Source organism: Macrobrachium nipponense, chromosome 17 (genome assembly GCF_015104395.2).
Source record: "Macrobrachium nipponense isolate FS-2020 chromosome 17, ASM1510439v2, whole genome shotgun sequence".
NCBI lineage: Eukaryota > Metazoa > Arthropoda > Malacostraca > Decapoda > Palaemonidae > Macrobrachium > Macrobrachium nipponense.
Window position 1 is genome coordinate 37,929,291 of NC_087210.1, and position 17,864 is coordinate 37,947,154.

At 39.1% G+C, this 17,864-nt stretch overlaps 1 protein-coding gene across 1 annotated transcript in view; it reads left to right on the forward strand.

Moving 5' to 3' along the window:
• Positions 1 to 360: 360 nt before the first annotated feature.
• The window catches only part of LOC135196180 (protein bric-a-brac 1-like), a 93,460-nt gene continuing 75,956 nt past the window's right edge, over positions 361 to 17,864 (forward strand). Inside the window, exon 1 of the mRNA XM_064222766.1 lies at positions 361 to 529. The gene's annotated coding sequence lies outside the window, so the exon portion shown is untranslated. The remainder of the gene's footprint in view (positions 530 to 17,864) is intronic.

A 17,864-nucleotide genomic window follows, 5' to 3' on the forward strand; every position in this document is an offset into this window, starting at 1 on the left:
TCTCTCGCATCTGACATCTACACGAACAAGGTAAATAAAGAACGGAGTTCTTCTTCTTCTTGCTTTTCCGCCGAAGCTTCGTTCGTCCTTCTTTTCTAATGTTTGGCATAGAAAAGATGCGGTCATGTAGGCAATCTTAATGTATGTAAGCCTTCTTAATTGACTTTATAACATGTTTTACCCATTTGACGTAGGTCAGGGTGTTTTGATGACGTTGGCTCACCAGTATGTATTTTAAAAAGTCCTCGAAAGTAGCTTTATGAATTCCATTATTTAAGGAACTGTTCGCGTAAAGGAAAAAAAAAACAAATGAGTAATCTCGTGTGTCACGTATTTGAAAGGTGGGGAGTGAGTTTCTCCCTCATCTCGGCCCCACCTGGCATTTCTCATGGCTAAAAAAGATAGCCCGGTATGACGGAGGAGGAGGAGGCACTGTACCATGTACCGTACATCTCAACATATTGTTCTACGTACTCACTGAAGAGAGGGGCCTTTTAATTCTTTGCTTTGTAACCTCTGGATGGGTCAGGTACGTTTGGAGATAGCATCTTAAATATAGGCCTAGTTTTGCTTTTCCAAGATATTTAAGAAAAGATTTTCTGTTATACTGACGCCGATGAACGATTGTTTTATTTCATAAAACTTAGATTAACTTTATTGTAGACGTAAGATATGCGTAGGCCTATAGTTTAAGCCTGTCATTAAGGTAGGCCTGTACTTTTCTTTATTAATGTCAGAATTCCACATGAACGAATTACGTTTTTGATGCCACAATGATAAAAGTTGGATTCGATTTCAATATCAACTCTGAAAAACATAACTGCATCATGATATGCATTTTTCCACTTTGAGTGGCAATGCTTGTCGTGGAAATACTTTTAAATCACGCCTAGTTTCTTAGCAGTTTAGCTGACTTCTAACTTTCCCAGCTGTTCAGGTTCCACATAATTTGACAAAATTTGTGTTTATAAGTTTATCTTTTGCTCGTATACGACCATTTTACCCAATGACCATATAAGGGCAACATTTTACTTTTATTTTCTACGTAAAGATACTCGTCAAGTTTGATAGAAATAGTTGTAACTGGTGGAGTTGGCCTTTTTATGGTGTTTGGTTTTCCATAAAGATTAAATTAGAAATGCTTACTTAATTTTGACCGTGTAGAACGGTACACACATTTTACCCTCGGAACACTGGAAATTCATGAAATTGATGTTGCACACGAAAGGACGAAAAAGCTTATGAAGAAGCGAAAAGCTTTGTATTTACTCGTAAGTCGTCAAGTAGAGATATAGTTGGGGAGAGTGGGGTGTACATTATGTCCCAATATCAACCGCTCCCCTCATCCTCTCCCCAGCTGTTATTTCTATTTCTCTTTTGGTGAGAGTAGGACCAGAAACTAACTTTAAAATCATGGTTCATTTAAAGCCGACGGCCAGGACGAAAGGCCCGGAGTGATCAGCGTCGCGCTAGATTTATTGTTATTTTTCGTTCTCTTTCATTTCTTTGTTTTTCAGGTGCCTCTTTGTTTAATTTTGTGCCTATTTGTAACTTTGGTTACCGTTTAGATGTGCATTGTGCTATAAATTTCACAGTGGTTAAGATTTTTTTTTTTATTTGCCTTTGTAATCTTTTGCTTTAATATGAAGTAGAAACAAAGTTGATCGCCGCTAAGCAGTCTCATGCTCAGACAACATTACTCTCTCTCCTCTCTCTCTCTCTCTCTCTCTCTCTCGTAGCGTAAGTGCCAGCGCGTTCAAATCAAATGACTAGCGTTCGATCCCTAAACCGGATGAGGAACTATGTCTTCCATGTTTCCCAAGATTACAGTGTGCTTCTTGTTGACTGTAGCAAGGAATTATATATATATATATATATATATATATATATATATATAATATATATATATATATATATATATATATATATATGTATTGGCTGTTACTCGAGTGGTGGTAGTCGCAGCTGAGATATGGCTACAGACGTTTGATTGATTGTGAGTTATCTGGCGTCACAACTACCAGGGTCGGCTACAGACGAAAAAATATCAGATGAGAGTAATTGATCTTGGTATCACAGATATGACAACTAACGGAAAAACCTCGAGAGGTAATCCTCTCCTGGAGTTATGGAACCTTTTTCGCATATATAGCGTATATACTATATATATATATATATATATATATTAATATATATATATATATATATATATATATATATATATATATTCTCTACTTGGATAATTGCTATGCATGATCGTTGCTTATTTACTTGCTGAAGATTTTAGTTAGTTCAACTTACTCTGATCATAGTGGTGAAATTTTAATGTCCATCTGTAAACAAATGAAGGCTTGCAAGAGGCGTGTTGATTCGTAATGAATGGATTTTAAGTCGCTTGTTTTTGCTTCCTGAAGAACCAAAGATGGCCGATCAAGAGAAAATCCTTGATGCTTTCACGCAAGCTGTCTCTCCTTTGCTTTTCCCAATAAAGTGTTTCATTTAGCTTGGATCACAACTTGTCAGAGTGATTTATGCCTTCCCTCCAGAAGATTTAGCGTCTCTCACTCCTCCTCCTCTCCTTCCGATGATTTATTTATTTGATCATAGGAAGCGAATATGCCACGGCTTCGTCACTGTCCCCAAAGACCCTGGCCGGCAGCATGAGCGGCGTTCACTCGCATCATTTAAACCGGGCGGAGAACAGTTTGTTGGTGTTCGCCACTTGCGCCCCGGAGTTCTATTGATTTTTTTTTTTTTTTTTTTTTATTGACTTTACTACACCGCCATACGAAAGAGCAGCTTGTAAGTGAGTCTCCTTGAAGATGGGCAGACGGGTACTTAGTGAAATGCTCAATCTTAATTTAGACTTGAAGAGTGGTGGAGAGACCTCGTGCCCATAAGAGAGGTTTCCTGCCTTGGTAGGAAAGCGCGAATGCCCTTAAAGCCGTCGGCTTTGTCACATGGCTGCGAGTGGTGCCTTGAAATGTCAAGGCCAGTGCTGGAGCGAGTGTGGTATACTCGCAGATACTCCGTTAAGTTTCATGGTCGCCTTTATTTCTTAATCGGTTTCCATCGATGTGTATACGGCTCTCATTTCATTTCATTTACAAGCTAAACTTCATTGCTACCTAAAGAAGTTGTTTCGAGGAATTTACCGAGTCGAAAGGAGAGAAGGCACTAGTCTCATTGACGAAAAGGAAGGGGAATATCTGTCGTATTTTACGTAGAGATTTGTTTTTGCTATGTGTTCATCATTCGTAAAAGCCTTTGCTCGTGATTACTTGATTGGAAAATTCCAAACAAATCAACTCTAACCTATACTCTGTTTTTTCTCATCTGTCCATCCGCCTGTGGTGTTTTCGTATGGTAACACTGCTTCCCGGGCTTTGATAGTTACATTAAGCTTACATTCAACGATTATAATAATATCCTGTTTCGAATATTAACGGTGTAATTCGCACACAGTAAATTATTAAAACACTTTTCAGTTGCAAATGTACACCCAGTTATCCTTTTATTTACCTAAAACTTACAAATAGCGTAACTATCTAAAGCCCGGGACGCAGTGTTGCCATACAAAAACACCACAGACGGATGGACAGATGAAAAAAAAAAAAAAAAAGTATAGCCTAGGACACACGGCCTAGGATCCCCACCCTTGCAAACCCCCATACCTTCAGTATGCCTGCTGTCAACAGTTATCAGTCGTAAGTAAGTTACCGAATAAAATATTGGGTTGGCTGTTCATTTCAGTTAAATTAGCAGGTTGATTAATCTCACATTAAACGCAAGCAATAAGACAGCTGCAGTTTTGTTACCAAGATCTAAATTAAAGTAATTCTCTCTCTCTCTCTCTCTCTCTCTCTCTCTCTCTCTCTCTCTCTCTCTCTCTCTCTCTCTCTCTTCTCGTAGCTGAGGTGGTAGCACGTCTATCTCACAATTGGACTAACATTACTCGTGTTCGGCTCTCGAACGGGACAAGGTGAGATAAATGGGCGTTACTGTTCATTGCTCTGTCAAAATGAAGAACCGTGTATATGAATGGACCTCGATGAAGTACTCCCCACTCTGCGAGGTGAAATCATTCATATTCCCCCTACAGTGAAAATAAAAAGTACTGTAGGTAAAGCTTTAACGATTCCAATAGATAACAAGTTTAGCTTCGTAACACCTTCATATTTTTACCAAACTCCTTCGCATAATATATAATTGATCCAGTTATTCAGAATTCTGGATGAAGACTACAGTAAATATTAGTATCGTTTTCTTGTCATTTTTTTGCTTTTAAACACACACACACACACACGCTATATATGTGTGTGAGAGAGAGAGAGAGAGAGAGAGAGAGAGAGAGAGAGAAATGTACATCTTCTCATACTTGTTTTGTAATGTTTCCTCTTTTGCCAGCTTAATAGTTGAGTTCTCTCTTCCTCCCAGTTCTGTAATATAATTTGCGAAGGAATAATGAAACCGAATGTAACATAGGAACGAGTAAAAAATGCGCAGTCGAGTTTTTTGTACAGCGTATAATGAAGGGCACCGAAATAGTAGATCTATGTTTCGGTGGTCTCGGTATATATAATGCTGTATGAGCCGCCGCCCATGAAACTTTCAGCCACACCCGGTGGTGACCTGTCCTATATAGTTGCCAGACGTACCTTAAAATAAAAACTACTGAGGTTAGAGGGAATGTGGTATGTTTGATGATTGGAGGGTGGATGATCAACGTACCCTTTGCATGAGCTCTAGCCTTGGTAGTTTTTAAGCTCTGAGGGCGGACAGACAAAGCCATCACAAAAGTTTTCCTGTACAGAAATATTGTCTGTATAAATTGTTGCGTTCTTGTGCGACATTTTTCATAAACCAGAAAGAAATGGCTTATTGCTGTAGCCTATCGGAGAGTCCACTTTTATCCTGTGACGCCATGTTGTACTTCGCGGGAAAGCTCAGTATCGCCTAGTAATTCTTTTTGAGCCTAGTGTTGAACTGAAATCTCTGGTGTGGCGGCATCCACTCTTTGCTCCGATCTTTGACCTATTTTCACGGCTTTTGAGTGATTGTAGAGCGTTTGCTTGGTGATGTAGTGCAGAGTCTGTGACGCTGTCGATTGTGGTCGTTTTTGGATTGATTGTTTCTAGGAGACCGAGGCTTCCAAAGTAGGCTAAGGTCTCACTCGACCGACCGTTTTATCAGAGGTAGAAAATGCGGAATATTTCAACTCTCCAGTTATAGCTGCCTATGACTTTAGCTGAGCATTGAGCTGCAGACTATGATGAATATAATATCTACCAAAGTCGTAAAATAGAATAGATTGCTGTCAACCATAATTTCAACCATAATTAATTGTAAATAGCCTAATTTATTTCTTGAATGGATCATGGGCCGAAATCAGATTCAGGGATATGTGTCTTAGAATGACGAATATCAAAACAGCGTCGATCGAAGCCATTTGAGCTTCATATGCCTCTTGTAGTAGTGGGCTTTGCCCTTGGTACAATTTTGTGCACAGAAACCTGCTCTTAATCTTGAAGATGGCTCATCTCCAATACTGATGGCACATTATCGAACTGGTCGTCTTCAATGATTTCACACTTGACGTGGGACGGTAAGTATCGTGTCACTGATCTCCTAAAACTGCCGGCTTGTACTGTCGCGTCAATTTTGTTATAAGAATGAATGCTGTTTGTGGAGTCTTTTAATTGATGTGAGATTGTTGTGGTGCGGTTTGTTAACGTAGGTCTACATTACCCTTGCATTTTGCTGTCATTCACGATAAGCATACACAGTTTTAACATATGTACATTGAAGAACGCCAGATAACTGGCAGTATAACTAAATGTATTTAAGGTCAGTCATGACATGAGTATTTATATAGTTAAACCAGAGTAAATATTTTTTTCTATAAGTTGCACATACGCAAATCCGATCTCAATGGCGCTTTGAGAACGAGTAGGGTTCTTGGAAGTTAACGACCCAAAATCTCTTATTTTATGCATTTCATGGATGACACGAAGAAACCCTTACACCCGAGGTTACCCTCAACCACTACCGCGAATGCAAGCCACTTGGCCTTTTCTCTCTCCCCCCCCCCCCCCCCCACATATATATATAATTTGTGATAGTCCTAGGAAAAAATTATATATATATATATATATAATATATATATATATATAAAACATAATATATATACATATGTAGTTTGTGATAGAGTCCAATAAAGTATATACATGTCCATTAAGTGAGCATCTTTAAAGTTAAATTGTAAGTTCTGAGAGTAGCTAAAATACAGGCTAAAGAGAACTTACAGTTGAATACATCGAGAATGCGGTTAGTGCATGCATACTTATCATACCCCAAGTTTAATAGTCCTATACCGTCAGAGTTGGGGTGCTAGTATTCCCTCCGTTTGTCTCTATTTTTGTACATTTGTCATCAAAACTTTTCCCTCTCGGTTCAAAATATTTCAAGTCAAGCTACATGCATACCTACTAAAAAATAATAATAATAATAATAAGTCTATGTTACACTACAGTGTGGAAGTTCACAGTGGATGAAATTATGGGTTCGGAATCCGTAGATTCTGTTCTGTTCTTAGGGGGTTAGTATCGTCAGGGCACCTCATGCGGTGCACTGTAGGCATTACTTAAGGTTCTCTGCAGCTTTCCTTCGGGCCCTAGCTGCATCCCCCTTTCGTTCCTTTTACAGTACCTCCTTTCATATTCTCTTTCTTCCATCTTACCTTCCACCCTCTCCTAATAATTGATTCATAGTACAACTGCGAGGCTTTCATCCGTTACTACTTTCAAACCTTTTACTGTCAATTTCCGTTTCAGCTCTGAATGACCTCATAGGTCCCAATGCTTGTCTTTGGCCTAAATTCTGTATTCAATTCAATTCTGCACGCAACTCATAACTTGGCCGCAATTTTTGAACCCAAGCAGTAGGACATGTTTAACTTGCGTATTCCACTAATGAAATTTTTGCAGATAAACACCAAAGTTGGTAATCTTGATCCTGACTTTCTTACGAAAAAAAAAATAGTTTCCTATGCGGGCATTTTTGTTTCTTTGACAAATCTTGTGTGGAGAAATTTGTCAGTTATCTACGCAGGAGCGTATATAATTATCTCTCCTTCAATACTTCATCTGTGGGAACGCTCTTTAGAGAGAAATAACTCTGGTGCTGGAGGGTCGGGCATTGCTTTGGCAATGAGATAAGCTCATTGTGTTAGAAGGAAGAGATTACCCCTGGATGTGCTTAATGAGGTAGATCATGTTGGTGGGTGTTTTTTTAATTACTGGCAGAGAGCGCCTCAGTGGCGTGATCGGTATGGCTTTGGCCTAGCACACCTCGGTGCCCGCGAATTCGATTCTCGGGCATTTCACTGAGGGGTTAGAGATGTGCATTTCTGGAGATAGAAGTTCACTCTCGACGTGGTTCGGAAGTCACGTAAAGCCGTTGGTCCCGTTGCTGAATAACCGCTGGTTCCATGCAAGGTATAAACACCGTACAAACATACAAATAATTACTGGCATAGTTGCGTTCAGAATCGATCCTAATCTGATAGTTTAAGGATAACAAGGATAGGGGCTGATTTGATTCTCTCATTTGAAAAACCTCTTTGTTTAATGAAATTTGTTGTAGATTCAGTTTTTTTTTTTTTTTTTATATAGCTCTGGTTGGCCTTCTTGGTCTCCTTGCTTGATCTCAGACCCGAATTATCCTATTACCTCAAATCCATCGATCCCAAGAAGAATGGTCGCGTCCATGAGCAGCGCATCGTCGCTCCTTAACTGTGATGCAGCAGGACTTCGCTCACTCTTACACGTATAGTGCTTATACTAGATGACCTCTCCTTCGATCCTTCTCGCCATAATGCCGGACCTATAATATTTCTTCTGTTGCCTAAAGATTTTTCTTTTTTATCCCTTGACATGCACGCCCTGTAAACCATATGAAAGCCATCAGTAGATTAGATTGAACAGAAAACTAGCAAAGAGGCAGCATGCATAGCGTGAAATAATGTTCTTTTTAGACACGAGATGAGAGCATTTTCGGTGTTTATCACTTGGTGACCCTTTTCTTTGTTAAAGAATAAAAACTTTTCAAAGGACAACTTTTAACAGTGCAGAACTGCTTCTCAGATGACGAAGTAATGTGATTTAGGTTATATATCCGTATTACGAAGTTTATATTTTAACATCGTGCGTTGTTTTTTTTTCTGCTGTTATTAATTACTTGTAAGTATATGAGATCTATAGTACATATTCATAGCCGTAAAATATGGCCATAGAAGATATGATTACTGTAGGCAACATTCACAAACAATTTAATTACCACACATTCAAACATTGCATATATCAACTTGCATACTTCACACTAGCCTACATACATATATAAGGTCCCCTGTTTTTTAGTGGCATGCGATGCGGTGATTTCAGAAATCGAAGGGAACAGGAACTCGGAAATGCGACAGATTGGAGGCCAGGCTACGTTGATTTTAAACACAGCATCAGTGTAAAGTGAACATTGCCATTACCTAAGGTTTTCCCCCAATAAAGTTTTTATCATTCAAGCTGTAGGATTTCCTATTGTAGATCAGTTTGATATTTCCTCCGCGCCCACAACCCCCCTCCCTACCACCACCACCACCATTCATTTTCCATACCAAGGACAAAAGGGGGTGGGGGGGGAGGCAGTGTAGGAGAGATGGCTGCAGGGCTTCCGGTTGCCATGGTGTGTGCGGGGATACAGCGAGGTATATATACGCTCTAGGGAAGTGCTGGGTATAAATGCTAGACCGTGATATGCTCACGGTCCAGATAGGTATACTATTATAGTACTATACTACTGTATATCCCATCGTCTGTGCCTGCGGCTTGGTATTGCTTAAGATTTAATACAGCATGATTTGGAAAACTTCCTGATGTGTTACACACACACTGCATGTGAAAGGTTGCTTTATTCTCTCTCTCTCTCTCTCTCTCTCTCTCTCTCTCTCTCTCTCTCTATATATATATATATATATATATATATATATATATATGTGTGTGTGTGTGTGTATATATGTATATATATAGTATATATGTGTGTGTGTGTGTATCTGTATATGTAATCTCAAGTATAACAGCCCCATAAAAACACTGGTTTAAAGCTAAGGACTATTTTTCGGTGGACTGACTCTCACCCTTATCAAGTAGTGAATGACAGAAGAAGTTATATTGTGGTAGATATGCCCTCAGTTGATCCCAGGGGTCACCGCTAAGCCGACGTTGGTTCTGTCAGTTGTCTTAATCCGCTTCTTTGTTGTCTTAAGGAAGATATTGTCTATATGGTCAGAGTCCCAGGCTCCATTGGAAAGGTTGATCGTATTATCTTGTTGTATCAGTGAAGGTTCTACCATCTGACATGTATATATATAATATATATCTATACACATACACACACAAAATATATATTATATATATAATCTTCATTTAAGGTAATCAAAAAGGAATTTAAAGTATAGAACAGGTTGGTATATGGCCTCAAAATTGCGACATTCATTTAGCAAAATGAGTTCATCTAAGAGACTTTTTAAACATCAGATGCTTAAGGTTAAGTCATCGTTTGTAACAAAATACGGAACTGTTAACAACACTTATCTTAGTTTATTATCAAGTAAGTTATCATAGTAGGTCTAAAAGGAGCATACTGATAGACTATAATTTATATTTAATAAGGCAGTTTGAATAGCGCCACACTTTTTAATATTATTCTTCATGAACCAAACAAAAACTTCTTTCAGTTTTCTTCTGAAGATTGAAAAAGAAACCCACAAAATCACTGTGTAACTTGTTTACTTCTAATTATTTATATTTAATTGTACTCCACACTCGAGTGCTTTCAGGCCCTATCTGTGGCCCATTTTCAAGAGATGTTTGGGTTGTCAGCCTGGGTCAAGGCCTAGCAGTCTTGACCCAGGCTCACAATCCTAATATCTCTTGAAAATGGGCCACAGATACGGCCTGAAAGTACTCGAGCGTGGAGTAAAATTAAATGTAAATACTCAGAAGTAAACAAGTTACACAGTAATTTTGTGGGTTTCTTTTTCAATTATTCTTCATGTACAAGTGAGCGAACAAAATATCAGAAAAACTGTTGAGTTTGCTCAGTTCACGACAGAGTCTATTATTGTGTCCTTTGCGTTATGAAAATAGTAATTAACCTTTGGACGTTATTCTCTAGAACTTGGGACAGTTTATTGACAAAACATGTTTAAGCTATTTCTTTTGTAGATTTTGCTGGACGATTTAGATTTTTTTTTCTCTTGTTTAGAGGGTGCTGCATGCAGTGGTTGGGGAGTTTACTTGGAAACTTCCAACCCCTGCCATGTATTTCAAATTCGAGGCTCTATTTGCAGAATTGACAGAGTTGTTTAGGTCAAGATGTGTTAAAAAAAAATATAAGAGTATAACTTCGCATAGGGCGCGAGGTTAGGATAATGACTTTAAGCACAGCTATATAACTCTGATATTTGTAGGTTATAGAACATGATACGGTCACGGAAAAGATAGAAAGGAAGAATGGATTCCAGTCGTTTTTTTTTTTTAATGTTAATATTCTTCATTATTATATTTCTTGACTGTCTTCTTTTCTTGTCGGAAAAGAATGTAGAAAGTTAATCATAGTAACTTTCCCCACATGCTGGGTTGTGCTGCAGAGGCCAAAGGACATGAAAGTCGATGTTGAGCCGCTTCTTAAAAGATGGAAGGTTGAATTTCAAAGCTTGGCAGTATATTTATAGATAGGGGGGTATTTCTTTCTAATCGAGCCGTTCGCGGAAGGTTGATATCCCCCCCCCCCCCCAAAGTTTCTTTGTTTCTGTCAATTCTTCCAAGTCTGATCCAGATTAAACACGCATCTTAGGTCGCTGCCTCATGGAAAACGGAAAACAAGACATAGGCCCAGCTTCAAATCATTACTACTTTAATTTCTGAGTTAGGGATGAACCTCGTGTGCTGGAAATGTCCGTATTATTAGCCACTATAGTAGATTCACATCAACCGTGCATTTGATGTTGATGCCAGTCCCTTACAACGCTCTTGGTTGACTGTTGATAAGCCAATCACTGGGCTTGAAACTCTCCGTCTCTCTCGAGAGAGTTCACATAGGCATGTGAACTCTCGAGAGAGACCGAGTTTCCAGCCCTATGATTAGCTTATCAACAGCCAATCAGGAGAGTCGTAAGGGACTGGCCTAGACATCAAATGCACGGTTGATGTGAATCTACTATAGTATATACAGAAGGTTTGCCAGTAGTGTGTTGAACCTCCCAACACACGATGCACCATTTTCTGCTATTTAGCAGACACACTCTCATACTTCCTTCGTAGCGCCTCAGTGGCGTGGTTGGTATGGTGTTTGCGTCCCACCTCGGTGGTCGCCGGTTCGATTCTCGGCCATTCCATTGAGGAGTGAGAGATGTATATTTCTGGTGATAGAAGTTCACTCTCAACGTGGTTCGGAAGTCACGTAAAGCCGTTGGTCCCGTTGTTGAATAACCATACTGGTTCCATGCAACGTCAAAACACCATACAAACAAACAAACAAAAACAAACGAAAAGAAAAATGAAGCTGTGCTGACCTTTTTTGCCCCTTCTGCTTATCTTCGTTTCTCTCTGTTAGAGTTCATCACCATGTACACTATACAAACAATTCCTCTCGACATCTGCAACCTTTTATCTTGCATTCATATCCAACATGCTCACTCTAGTTCTTCAATGGATAGTTGGCTCAAGAATCTCTTCCAGTGACACTCCAGGTCTCCTTCCAATCTTTTCCACTTCATATCATCCATTTGCGTGAATCTCCTTTTATCCTACTATCCTTTTATCCAGTGTTTATTTCTGAATCAGTATTTAAATCATCGGCTTCCATCCTTCCACAGTCCATATTAAGATTCATTGTTCCACCCTCCTAAGTTTCATCTACTTGCATAAACAGAGTGCTTCTCACATTTACGTTAACTTTCTAATCTTGAAAATACTTATACATGTAGTTTTCTTTACCATACGGTTTCTTTCGCAATTTCCAATTGAGTAGTGCATCATCTAAAAGCCTTAGGTATCCCGTGCTCTATTCACAGCTCCTTTTTTTTCCTCTCTCTCAAAACTTCGCACCTTGATTGAATGTCCTTTAAGTAGCTTTCCACTATCCGTGGAACAACACACCCATATATGAGACTCACGTTTGCTCTCTCCCATCCACATATTTTAACATTTTTTCGTCCAGAATAGAAACTATTGATAGTCCACTGTCTGTGGAGCGCATTGTTGTACAATGTTTCAGATAGGCATGGACCTTTTAAGGAAGATATACCATGTAAATGGTGAGGATATCACAGAAAGTTTCAATGGCAGTGTAGACTTGGGTAATTTTTATGGGATATCTACGTAATACCAAGATTTTCAACCGAGTATGAAACTATTTATTTGGCCATTTATTTATGTTTGTGTGTTTTATGTTTATTCTTTGATGCCTCAAGGAAAATGTGAAAAAGAAAGTCGTTGAATAACTGAGATAGGTTTAACAGTATGTATCTAGTTTTTGAAGGCCGCAGTTCCTATGGTGTCCAAAGGCTTCCAAGCTAATAACGTTTGCCATAGTATATCAACATAATTGCAATTTTCCCTCTGTAACTGGCTAATTGTAGAGCTAATGGTATGTCACCTCGATCCCATAATCATTATATAATCGAGCGTCCTTATTATCAAGTAATTATTAATTACGTAATTTAAACACGTAACAAACGCGCTGGAGGTATGATGCTGTATGAAACTTTCAGTCGTGGCCCATGAAATTTTCAGCCACAGCCCGGTGGTGGCCTGTGTTGTTCCAGACGCACGAGCATGGCTAACCCTAAAATTAAATAAAGAAAAAACTACTGAGGCTAGAGGGCTGCAATTTGGTATGTTTGATGATTGGAGGGAGTATGATCAACATTCCAATTTGCAGCACTCTAGCGTCAGTAGTTTTTAAGATTTGAGGTGGAGGGGGGGGGGGGGGGGCGGACAGACAAAAGAACCATCTCTGTAGTTTTCTTATACAGCGTGTGATTGTGCTAGAGGTTGTTGCTGCTACAGAATGACTGGCAGTAAGAATTATGACATCGCTAACTCGTCTCCAATGAACTTTCAGGATGGTGATGAAGTCTGCATTTGCCCGGACTAGCATTTCATTTCTTTCTATAATGATAAACTGAAGGGGAATCCGGTTTCCGACAGCATCTCTCTTGTTGCACCACATATTTTAAGATCCGTATTTTCTTCAATATTTTACCGTGATCTAATGACAACTTTTACGTAGGTCATTGCAGTACTCTGGGTTTTTTTTCGGGGGTTGGGGCGGGGGCGGGGGTCATTTCAAACATTTTTAGTCACGCGGTTGAATTTCTTACCCTACGGCTGTAATAGTCATTTATTACCTTAATCGTAATTTTCCCTACACTTGCCACTGCAGTAGCGCATTGTTGTGGCATGGGAAAAGTTGGCCTCTTAGAGAGATCAGTAGACCTCGCAATGCTGGGATCAGTGACAGTTCTGTACCTCGTGTCGAAAATATTTCATCCTGTATATTGCTGCTTCCTCTAGCCCTAAACTATTTCCTTATGAGAAGCGTGAATGTTACCTCCCTGGGATGAGGCTTCACTGTTTTTCGTTCTTATTTCCTCTTGTTTGTCGTCGAGGCTTGGAGTAGCTTTTGGTTTGTTTCACCCTCCCAATAAGCAGAATTTATTGAACCGCATTTTGTTTTCGTCAATTAGAATTATATTTTTTTCATGGCGTGGTTTATAAATAGGATAGCAATTTTTTTACTGGCTTTGTTACAATCAATAGTGGTACACTTGTTTGTTTGTTTGTTTTTTTTACCATTTTATGGGACTTTTTGATTTGTTTTTTCAAAGTTTGTGTCAAAGAAGGGATCTTAGAGCTGTATGTTGAAGTTTAGGGGATTGCTCGTTTGTGTTTGTGAGACTTTTTCCTTTATATAGCTGTTGTGTCTAATGCAAATGGACCCAAGTAAACTTTTTGCTGAATGCATGTATGCATGCAAGCTCGCTGGGCATCTATTCTGCATACATGTGGTTGTCATGTAAAACCATCAAAGTCACACGTAAAATTCACCAGCTCCGAGTTGCATCCTTGGCTGCTATTTAAGACATCAGTCTCGTCTTAAATAGCAGCAAATTAGATTAAAAGAAAAAAAAGTGATGCAAAAAATCATAATTGCTCTGTACACTTCTCACGCCGCATTTGGCTCAAGATTGCTTCATTTCTCTTGACAAACAACTTTATGAGTGTATTGCCTTGTGCGCCCTCTTCGAACGCTGTGTTGAAATTTATAAGCTGGAGAATTTGCTTACTATGCAGGGTTAGTCCATTTCACTGGTACTGTAAAGATGAACGTGAACAGGGAGATTTTCTAGCGGGGAAGAAGACGCGAAAGTGAGTCTGGATCATGTTCTGTAGTTGTATATGTTTTTCCTCAGCCGTTGCTGCTTTCAATCATTACCTATAAATTCTGCTTCGGACTGGTTTGTTCACACTCGAGCTTTCCATTTCCCCCCCCCCCCACCCCCCCCCCCCCCACATATACACACCTCTCCTCCGGGGAAAGATTAATTACCGTGTTGTGTTAAACAGAAACCATGACGACAGCGGTCGAAGTTTACACGCGACGAACTACACACACATAAACACAGTCTCGCGCGTTCAGATATTTTCATGATTTACAGAGAAGTTTATTGAATCAGCATCACCAATAAGATCATTCGCGAAGATTATTGAATCAGCATCACCAACAAGATCATTCGCGAAGTTTATTGAATCAGCATCGCCAATAAGATCATTTGCGAAGATTATTGAATCAGCATCACCAATAAGATCATTCGCGAAGTTTATTTAATCAGCATCACCAATAAGATCATTCGCGAAGTTTATTGAATCAGCATCGCCAATAAGATCATTTGCGAAGTTTATTGAATCAGCATCGCCAATAAGATCATTTGCAAAGTTTATTGAATCAGCATCACCAATCAGATCATTCGCGAAGTTTATTGAATCAGCATCACCAATAAGATCATTCGCGAAGATTATTGAATCAGCATCACCAATAAGATCCTTCGCGAAGATTATTGAATCAGCATCACCAATAAGATCATTCGCGAAGTTTATTGAATCAGCATCGCCAATAAGATCATTCGCGAAGATTATTGAATCAGCATCACCAATAAGATCATTCGCGAAGTTTATTGAGTCAGCATCACCAATAAGATCATTCTTTTGGCTGTTTTTGTTTACCTAATTGGGAAGATGGCGTCATTACGGAGTAGATGGTGTAGAAGGGAGCTGCAAAAACAAAGGATGGGAGAAAGAGAGGAGGAAAGGAAAACGGGAGAAGGGGAGAAGAGATGGAGGAACTGGAGTTGCTGGGGACTTTCTATACTCGTCATTTGACATCTCAGCCTCTCACAGCAGACACTCTTGATTGACATTCCACAACCATGTGGAGATTGTTAATGTCCATCACTTCGACCTTCTTCCCCCACCCACTTTTTATCCCCTTCTCCCCCTTATTCCTATCTGGTTTTGATTATCTTTTATGGTAAACTAATGGTCTCTCATAGATGATTTCACTCTCAGCTCCATTTGTTTTTTGTTTTTTTCATACATTATGGTTTATCAGTCGTATGAAGCATCGTCACTTGTTTTTTTACGCAAATCTTCAGAAAAGAATTTCTCGCTTCGGTATTGAAGAATAAAGATTTCAGTTCAGGGTGAGAAGGCCAAAGTTATGAAAGATATTTTTGATTTGTAACTATTTCTGAAAAATGTTAAATATACCAGACATGCGAATTCATAATAGAGAGGTGGCATTTTGGTCCTCTTGAGTTTTGTTTTTTTTTCCTTTTTTTTAGTGACTCATTGTTTTCTGCGGTTACATATTCAAGGTTTGAACTAGAGAATTAAAAAGTGCCAGTCTGCTCTGAAGCAAAAGAATTTAACGCTAAGATGTTGCAATCACTATTGCTCACCATAGAAAATAAACATATATAATATGTAAAAATGTTATCATTGTGAATGCCAGTGGGTGGTGTCTTACAGAGGATATAACTCGGCTAAAATAAGAAATAAGCTATGTACGATTTAATGCTGTCTTTGCTTCTATGTGCATAATCTTAGTCACTCTGGTCTCTCTTTAAGAAAAAAAGGACTTTATTCCTTACCTGACCTTGGAAATAATTATCTTAAAAAATCAGGTCGCTGTTATATCCCCACACCCCATCTCTCTCTCTCTCTCTCTCTCTCTCTCTCTCTCTCTCTCTCTCTCTCTCTCTCTCTCTCTCTCTCTCTCTCTCTCTCTCTCTCTCTCTAGGCTTGGTGTAAGTGCGTTTATCTTAAGGACATCACGTTGCTCGTTTTAGATGGTTTTGTATCAGAAAGATAATATGATGGTTGTAGTTAAAACTGCCATTCATTTTTTCAATGAATTTGATGTTATGGTACAAAACTCTCGTTTTGAAACTCCTTGACGACAGTTTTGATTATCCTGTACAATGAAATATTTTTGAAAGTTTCTTGAGATTAAGTTTTTCCTTGTTGCAATGTCTATGGTCATTCTAAATATACTAAGTAATGTATTATGCCTTTATTAACTGGATTCCTTTGTTTTTGTTTTGTAGTAGGCACGACTTTGAGTCTGGTATTTAATTTATATACTTGATCTTGAGAAAGTTTCGTAACGTTGTGTACACACCGTACGTGCGTTCATGCGTACGTGCGTCGCCAAAGCGCCTCTGTGAAATTCCACTCCACTCGTCTTTCCTGTGCTTTCACTTCCACTCATCTCTACTCATGTCTTTCCTGTGCTTTCACTTCCACTCATCTCCACTCGTCTTTCCTATGTTTTCACTTCCACTCATCTCCACTCATGTCTTTCCTGTGCTTTCTCTTCCACTCATCTCCACTCAGGTCTTTCCTTTGCTTTCACTTCCATTCATCTCCACTCATGTCTTTCCAGTGCTTTCACTTCCACTCATCTCCACTTCATGTCTTTCCTGTGCTTTCACTTCCACTCATCTCCACTTCATGTCTTTCCTGTGCTTTCACTTCCACTCATCTCCACTTCATGTCTTTCCTGTGCTTTCACTTCCACTTATCTCCACTCATGTCTTTCCTGTGCTTTCACTTCCACTCATCTCCACTTCATGTCTTTCCTGTGCTTTCACTTCCACTCATCTCCACTCATGTCTTTCCTGGGTCTGGTACTCGAACTCCTCCAGTGCCTACAGGAGCCCAGCTGAAGGTGCTATGTCATGTTTTCCCCGTGATGTTGGAAAGGGCATCTTCAAATCAAATCTCTCTCTCTTTCGTCAGTATCTTATGTATGTATATATGAAGTTCCATCATTTCCTGTGTTTTAATTTCTCGCTTCGTTCTGCTATCTGAGCTGCGGCAGTCTCCCTAATTCAAGTGTTTATACTCAAATTGCCAAACTCTTTTAGATGTCGTTACATCGTCACGTGATGTATAGTAGTACAGATCATATTAGCCTCTATATAAAATCGTGCTGCATTCACACAGCCTACTGTTTCATTTATCCTCTGTGGTCTTTTACTTAATTCTAATTCAAGAGACCGAGTATTAGAGATCATTGTTCTTAAGTATTTGAAAGACTGCTTCAGTAATCATTTCTTCATCTCTTAGTGAATACTGTTTTCTCATCACTTCCGCGCGTGATCGCGTTTTAATATCCTTCCAGATAATTGATACATTTTCATAAACAATCATTAGACTTAAAGACTGGAATATTGAAGTACATTT